This window comes from Miscanthus floridulus, chromosome 14 (genome assembly GCF_019320115.1).
Source record: "Miscanthus floridulus cultivar M001 chromosome 14, ASM1932011v1, whole genome shotgun sequence".
Classification (NCBI taxonomy): domain Eukaryota; kingdom Viridiplantae; phylum Streptophyta; class Magnoliopsida; order Poales; family Poaceae; genus Miscanthus; species Miscanthus floridulus.
In genome coordinates, this window is record NC_089593.1 from 94,651,862 (window position 1) to 94,660,068 (window position 8,207).

The 8,207-nt window shown below is 46.1% G+C and overlaps 1 long non-coding RNA gene across 1 annotated transcript; it reads left to right on the forward strand.

Moving 5' to 3' along the window:
• The first annotated feature begins 305 nt into the window (after positions 1-305).
• LOC136506129 (uncharacterized) lies at positions 306-2,119 on the forward strand. Its single transcript, XR_010771406.1, has 3 exons — positions 306-1,720; positions 1,860-1,932; positions 2,047-2,119. It is a non-coding gene; the product is annotated as an uncharacterized lncRNA (long non-coding RNA).
• Positions 2,120-8,207: the final 6,088 nt, after the last annotated feature.

Sequence of the window (8,207 nt, forward strand, 5' to 3'; positions counted from 1 at the left end):
TTGCTTGTGAAGAACAACAGTGTGGTTGGAGAGTATGTGCTAGGAAGACGAAGGCAGGCAAATGGAAGATTACCTCAATGAAGCAACCACATGTTTGTGCCACTGCTGAGGCAGAAGAGAACCATCTGCAGCTCAATTCTAGGTTCATTGCAAGGCTAGTTATGCCCCGTGGTGAAGCATATGCCAACCATTACGGTGTCCGCGTTGGTTGAGATCATCTTCCAACTGGTACAATTACTATGTCAAGTATGGAAAAGCATGGAGGGCAAAGCAGCGTGCACTGGAAATAATATTTGGAAATTGGGAAGAAGCTTATGAGCGCCTCCCTGTAATGTTGAACGCAATGAGGGCTGTAAATCCTAGGATGCACTTCGAGTATTTACCTAAGGAGGGTGAAACAAGGAATGGTAGCCAGGTATTTGGAAGGGCCTTTTGGGCGTTCGGGCAGAGCATCGAAGCATTCAAGCATTGTAGGCCCGTCGTCTCAATTGACGGGACCTTTCTTACAGGGAAATTTGAAGGCACAATGCTTGTTTGTATTGGGACAGATGCAGAAGACCAGCTTGTGCCATTGGCCTTTGCGATTGTTCGGAAGGAGGACACGGATAGTTGGTGTTGGTTTCTCAGGCTAGTAAGACAAGTGGTAATTGGTCTGGGACGTGATGTTTGTGTGATATCCGATAGGCATGCTGGCATTCTGAATGCCGTAGAATAAGAGATTCCTGGTTACGGCCAAATACATCACCGGTGGTGCACCAGACACCTTGCTCAGAATCTTATAAGGCGTGATCACACAAAGGACAACTTCAAATTATTTGAGGAGGTTTGCAGGCAGCAAGAGGTTCAATTATTCAAAGACAAGCTAGATGCCCTGAAGTTAGCCACAAATGTTGATGGCAGGCAATTCTTGAGCGAGTTGATGGCGTCGAAGGATAAGTGGTCACTTGCATATGACACCGGAGGTTGGAGATGGGGCTTCATGACTAGTAACATGGCAGAGATGTTCAATAGCCTTCTAAGAGGTTGTCGTGGTCTGCCTGTGACTGCTATTGCCTCATTCACCTTCTACAAGTTGAATGCTTGGTTCGTTTCGAGGAAGAAGCATGCGAGGTCTCTATGGACAGCAGGCAAAGCTTGGCCACTTTTAGCATCTCAGGAACTAGCTTTCTCAAAGAAAAAGTCTAAACGACAGAAGGGTTCATGTTTCGATCCGATCAACCATGGATATGAGATTCTAGAGGGTGGTGGAACTAACATTGGTGGTGAAGACCGGGGTGCTCGAAAACATAAAGTAGTGATCAATGAGAACAAGTGTACATGTGGAAAACCGACCATATACCATAGGCCTTGCTCCCACATGATTACAGCCTGTCGCCTTAGACGTGTTGACGCTGAGGTCCCTCCCCATATGGCCGCGGAGTTCTCTTTGAGGAACCTAATGAGCACCTGGAATCCTCAGTTCGAGCCATTTCTTGACGAGAGTCAATGGCCTACTTATGATGGCCCCAAGTATGTGGCTGATCTTGGTTTACTCTGGAAGAGTAGAGGACCTAGGCGGCGGAAGCGGTTCAGGATGGACATGGACCGAGCCACAAAAGGTAGATCAACCACGAGTAAGGTTGGGACACATTTTGTAGAGGACACCCAAAAGAGCCGTTGCTCTGGTTGCCATAAGACGGGCCACAATAAGAGAAAATGTCCTGAACTACTTAGACAACAGGTATCCACCAAGCTAGCTACTTGAATTGCTTTGTGTAATAGTGCATTGGTTTACTTTTGTTTTTTTATTGTTATGTTACTTCGTACCACATATACATGCTTTAACTTATACTAATGCTTTGGCATTCCTTATGTTGCAGGATGGATCGGTTCCCCCTTCTTGATCCAAGGTTCGATGAGCACCACCGGGCTCGGAGGATCGAGAACGGAGAGGTATATTCAATAATTCGTATGAAACAGTGCATTGTTCATCTTTTGCTCTATAGTCCATGCTCTTTATAAAGTGACATGAACTAATACTTTTTCATGCTTGTCTTTTTTTTGCAGGTTTTGAATGTGCTGAGGCCAATGACACATGAGGCCTCTACGACCATGGTCTACGACGAGAGGTACACGCCCCTCCTAAAGCTAGCGAACCTTGCTACCGTTGCTCGTGTTTGTCGTCGAGGCACGCCACCTTTCAACCCAGCAGCGCTGACGGCATTGATAGATCGGTGGCATCCGGAGACACACAGCTTTCACCTATCGTGCGGGGAGATGACGGTCACTCTCGAGGACGTTGCCATGATCCTTGGAGTGAACATCTGAGGATTCCCAGTGACAGGAGACACGGAGTCTGAAGGATGGCAGCAGCGGGTTGAGCACTTCTTGGGACATCCCCTAGCGGCAGTTGAGGCTGGCAAGAAACGGCACAGCAGTGGGGTGTCCCTGAGGTGGCTTCATCAGCAGTTTTGAGAGTGCCCACCCAACGTAGATGCCTAGACCATGACATACTACTATCGAGCCTACATGTCTGCACATGTTTGGTATGGTTCTCTTCCCTGACGGCACTGGAGACACAGTCGTCCTGGATGTACATCCCAGTGCCTTTGGAACTGGGAGGATGTCGGCAATAGGAGTTGGGGCTCGGCTATACTTGCCTTCCTATACCGTCAGCTTTGTGAGGCTTGCCGCCGTCCTAGAGGCGTGCACGCTACAATGTCAAGGGTGCATCACACTGTTGCAGGTAATAAAGCAAAGTTGTACAAGTTTCCACTATAATTCAATGTTTTTTCTTAACAAAAGTGATTAACATGCAAGTTTCCACTCTTTTTTGCAGATTTGGATGTGGGAGAGGCTTCTAGTTGGGAGACCGCATCAGCTTGATCCCCCACAACCTTGGTTTCCTCAAGGAGACGTAGTTGTCGCCCCTACCATGGCACACCTCTACGAGCGAGCCCATAGAACTTACCACGTGTCACGCCACGTGTACATCAGCTTCACCAATGAGCTGGACACCCTTTTGCCACTAGCATGTAAGTTTCCCACCCTTTTGGCCTAATCGAGGATATGTGCACAAATTGAGCGTCGACTAGTTGATGACGACGTTGTGTACAGGTTCAATGGCGCCCATATCGGCGGAGGCAAGTCACGGATCTCAACTTGAGCTCCTTGTGCACGGCAGACGAGGACGTCTGGACGATGAGGACCCCCCTTATTTGTTTCTATGCAGTGGAGTACCATCTCCCTCACCGTGTAGCACGACAGTTTGGTAGGCTGCAGCCTTCTCCGCCCGAGGATTTCTCCACCAGTTGGCAGCTCCACAAGTACGTAACATGCAATATTTTGTTCGTTTCACATGAATGAATCATTGAGTAGGCCTTCATATTGCCGCTATGGTGTAAAATTTGCAGGTTCAGCAGACAAAAAAATAAGAAGATCACCAACTGGCAGCTGGAGCACCAGCGCTACATTGATGAGTGGATGTTGATGGAGCAGAACAACATGGGCATCCACGCCGTCCATCGTGACAAGGCATTCGATGATTACCTTGTTTGGCTTGGTCAACGAACAAGGCTTCAATTGAGGCCCGCTTGGACGGAGCAAGACATTGCTGACATTGCGAGCGAGGATGAGGGCAACAACCCATATGACCAAGCTACCCGAGAAGGCAGGCAAGTTGAGATCGCCCCTGCGTTAGCCAGAGCTGTAAGTGATACAACTATTTCCATCTCTGAGGTCTTTACTGTGATGGAGACTTAAATTCTTGTTTTTGTTGCATAGAGCACGGAGATAATGAGGACAGTGGCCGAGCAAGGAAGGGCATTGATGATTCCTGTGGGCGATCCTGATGAGGCCTCCATGTTACGACAGCACATTCAGGTAGTCTCCTGTCATTCAGTTGATGTTACATCTTTATATAGTTTTGCGACCAACCCCACTTACTAATAGTGCTTTCAAAATGCAGCGTGCCATGCATCGCCTCCGAAAGGTAGCTGCACGCCTTGGATGTAGACGTGCCCCGGATGTGGCAGTCCCACAACAGCTTGGTGCTGGACCTTCTACTGCACATGTTGGAGGGACTTCATCTTCACATGGTGCACATGTTGGCAGGGACTTCTTCTTCACATGGTGCAGCAACTAGTGCAGAGGGTGGTCAAGGACATGGTCCTTATGATGATGAAGATGATGAAGGACAGGGAGAGTACTATGAGCATGAGTATGATGAGATTGGCATGTCCCAGCTTGAAGATGCACCCCAAGGAACTCAAGGCCCCTCCGGTTCTGGACGTCCACAGAGGACGCTCAGACCAGTGGACAGGTACACTCCAGGTACCTATCCGTTTGGGAGGGGAAAGCGTTACGCTCGCTGTCCACGTTAAGGTACATCTTTTGATATGGTAATCATGATACTTGGCTCAGATTTTAGCAAACACCAAATAGCTATGTGAAGGTAGTCTCATTAATGGTTTCTAACTTAGCTCAATATCCGCTAAAAGTTGTGAAAATGGACTACTGTAGGAAAAAAGAGAGACAAGGAAGAAAATGATGGAGCATTAGACAAGGAGCGAGCTAAAAGATCCAAAGACTTATATGCTATATTTTGTGCATGGACTATGTATGCATTGGACCTTATGTAATGCACTATGTATGGACCTTGTACTATGTTTGGACTATGTTGGATGATTGATGAAGCATATGTATGGACTATGTATGGATGTTGAATGTGTTGGACTATGTTGGATGTTGAATGTGTTGGACCTTATGTATGTATGGATGTTGAATGAATGTGTATGTCGGTGTGGTCATTTGTTATGTGAAATTCTATATGCTCATGTATTCTGTGTATTATGTGCTATGTGTATGCTCAGTTCATTGTTTTTTGGTGAACCCAGGAGCTCGGCGTCAATTGAACACACGCCGAGGGTGGACACCTCGGCGTTTAGTCAATTGACGCCGACCCCTAGTGCATACTGGAATCCTTTGCCTCGAAGCGACGAGGTGCCCAAGCTCGGCGTTCCGTAAATTGACGCCGAGCCATTAATCTCGGCGTGAAAATATTAAACGCCGAGGTAGGCGTGTGGGCTGACCCGACGACGCCCGTGGCCCAAACGTCAGCGTGGCTCGACTCGGCGCCTAGCTGTCCGATCTCGGCGTGGGCCGACTCAGCGCCGAGGTTCGGCCCAAACCTAGCGTGGGCCGTGGTGATCCAAACCCTAGGGTTGGCGTGGGCCGACTCGACGCCGAGCCTCAGCCCAACACTTCACGTAAACGGCCGAGCCAAACCCTAGGGTTGGCGTGGGCCGAATCAACGCCATGGTCATCTACCTCGGCGTCGTCCGACTTGACGCCGAGCCTATAAATCATAAAAAGAAAGAATAAAGTATTAAAGACAGAGGTCTTCTAAACCTTTGGTATAGGTTGAAATCCTATTTGCATGATTCAAATGAAAAATCTTTCTCAACGATTCCTCTTCTACTAACACGAGTTATACTAATAAGAGTAGACATGCTATATTTATGTTTGTTCCTGCAGGAAAAACCGAAGGTTGGTTCGATTTCAATCCCCTATTTTTAGAGAGAGTCAAATCTTTTTTTCAGTTTGGGAATCAACCATAGTACATGAAACTTAGAGATAGGTAAACTGCAATTTATGAAATAGCGAATGCACAACGATTACACTCACATCAAAACTAACAATGGCATGTCGCAAACTAAACCTAGCATGCCTTAGGGGATTGAAAGAAACAAGTGATACAGATGTTGCAAAGGTACTACGATTACACACTCACATGAAAACTAACAATGGCATGTTGCAAACTAAACCTAGCATGCCTTAGGAGATTGAAAAGAACAACTCATACAAGCATTCCACATTCGGATTGACTAACAAAGGTTGGTCCTAATAATGCTCCCACATATTGAACTGAGTTGCGCCTTCCCCATAGTATCCTCCAGTTGACGGTGGCGGTGGCGGTGGAGAAGGAGGCCCGTGCTTCTTATGGTACGGGCACTGGCAGTACGGATTATTGCATAGTGCCTCCTCTGCATCATTGCTATTGTCGTCGTTCGACTTGTCCCTGTTACCACTTCCAGGGCCATACTCTAGGTCAAAGATGCGTCCCTGTAGATATGTGATGTACTGTTGATGGGGATAGATAGGAGGAGGGTCGACCCATCTAGTGAAGCCACAGTTATCTGGACAGCTTGAATCCTGAAAACCCATCTACCAATAAGTACTACTACAAACCAAATGCAAATCTAAAAAAGGAGAGAGTTCAAAGGAAATACAAATCCTCGCGGGCATCTGAAGAAACGACGGCCTCCACCGTCACAGTCGTTGTACATCTACACAACGCAATCCAAACCGTGGCGGCATTTTGGCCAATCTTCAATGCGCTTGTCGTATGATCTAAGAGGTCTCTCACGGGTGAAGTCACTCTTCCTCTCCAAAGGAAATTCCTCTATTGGTTCTTCAAAAGAATCAGGACCCAGAGAACCCTCCCACACAATCGGAGGTCCCTTCCTCACCCCCTTTCCTCTCCCTCCGCCGAAACCCTTTCCACTCGAGGAACCTCCGCTCGACATTTGCTAAAACTAAACCAGAAAACAAGTTGTGTGGATGTGGAGCAAGACATGGAGCACTATATATAGAGATGAAGGCAGGTTCACCATGAATGCTACTTGACAAAAAACTTGTGTGCGTACTCATTTATTGAATCTGCAAAGGCTAGATGCTTCATCTGAAAAGCCTACAACCATGACTGGTCATTTCATCTGAAAAGGCTACACCTGTGTTTTGTCACTTCATCTAAATGCAGTACATCACTCTGATATTAATTCATTGCATATACGGATACAACAGTAAACGAATCTAGGCTTTTCAGTGAGTTTTCAAATAGACTTTTTCATTGACTGCAACAGTACTTGTAGCCCTTTCAGTGACTGCAACAGCACAAGTAGCCTTTTCAGTGCTACAAACAGTAGCACTACAGTCCTAGGATAGTTAACGAAGTACAGGGCATAAGACCATCTGAAATAAAAGCATAGTGCATTACAACATAATAAAAAAGTCCAGGGAATAAGTTCATCTGAAATAAAAGCAGAGTGCATTACAACATAGTAAAAAAAGTCCAGGGCTACACGACATCGCTCATGAATAAACCAAATACCTACTGAGTGCAACGAGGCCACTTTCCCTTCCTCTAGGCATCGGGATTCTCCTCCATCGCTGCCTTCGCTCGGCGCACACGCTCAAGCTTCTTCTCCCTCTCTGCCCTTTACGCAGCAACACGCCTCCTTTCCTCCTCTTCCTTATGCTCCTTTTCTATAGCCTCCTGTCTGCGTCTCTGCTCAAACCTCTCCTTAACCTCCGCATCCCACTCCTTCAGGCCTTCTAGATGCTGCTTGTCCGACTCCTTGATCTCAGTGTCAATCCACTGCTCAAAGTCACACAGTGGTGGAACGGTCTGCAAGAAAAACAAATTGTTACAAAACAAATAAATAAGCAATACTTAATATCACAAGAAAATTAATTAACACACAATAAAAATTCCTCACAATCGATGCACGACGCTGTTGCTTTGTAGGTTCCCATGCATAATTGGGACACATCCAGTACCCTCTGTCTATATGTTTCCTCATCTTCAGAGATGTCTACCTTACAAGGATCACCACAAAAGCACATGGATCGAGGAACACCTTCAGGGAGAGGCTTTAGGTCGTAGGGATTTGCCCTCTGGCGACCATAGCTACAATTGAAAGAATTTAGTCATATTAACGGAGAACCAAACCTAAACCTAGAGTTTTCTATTTGTTGCACAAATAATGAATAAACATTGGGATTACCTTGGAATACGAGCTTTACCACGCCTTGGACATCCTAACATTACGTAGAAAAAAAATCAATCCAAAGTACCTTGCAACGAATGTAAAGCTACTAACACTAAATCACCATACCTCCCAAATAAGCTTTTCATTACAAACCCTAAGCAAATTTGAATCCCAACAAACACAAAATTTAACTCAATGATTATAAACCAGAACATATAACAACAACAACAACCATACATTTGGGTCATTCAATCATTTGAACCACCATACATTGCACGAATGACATGAACATGAACCAAACCTATAATGCCAAGTTAAAAAAAAAACACAAACAACCGAATCTAAATGGATGAAATGAAAGAGGGGAAAGAGGAGTACCTTGGCAAAATGTTCAAG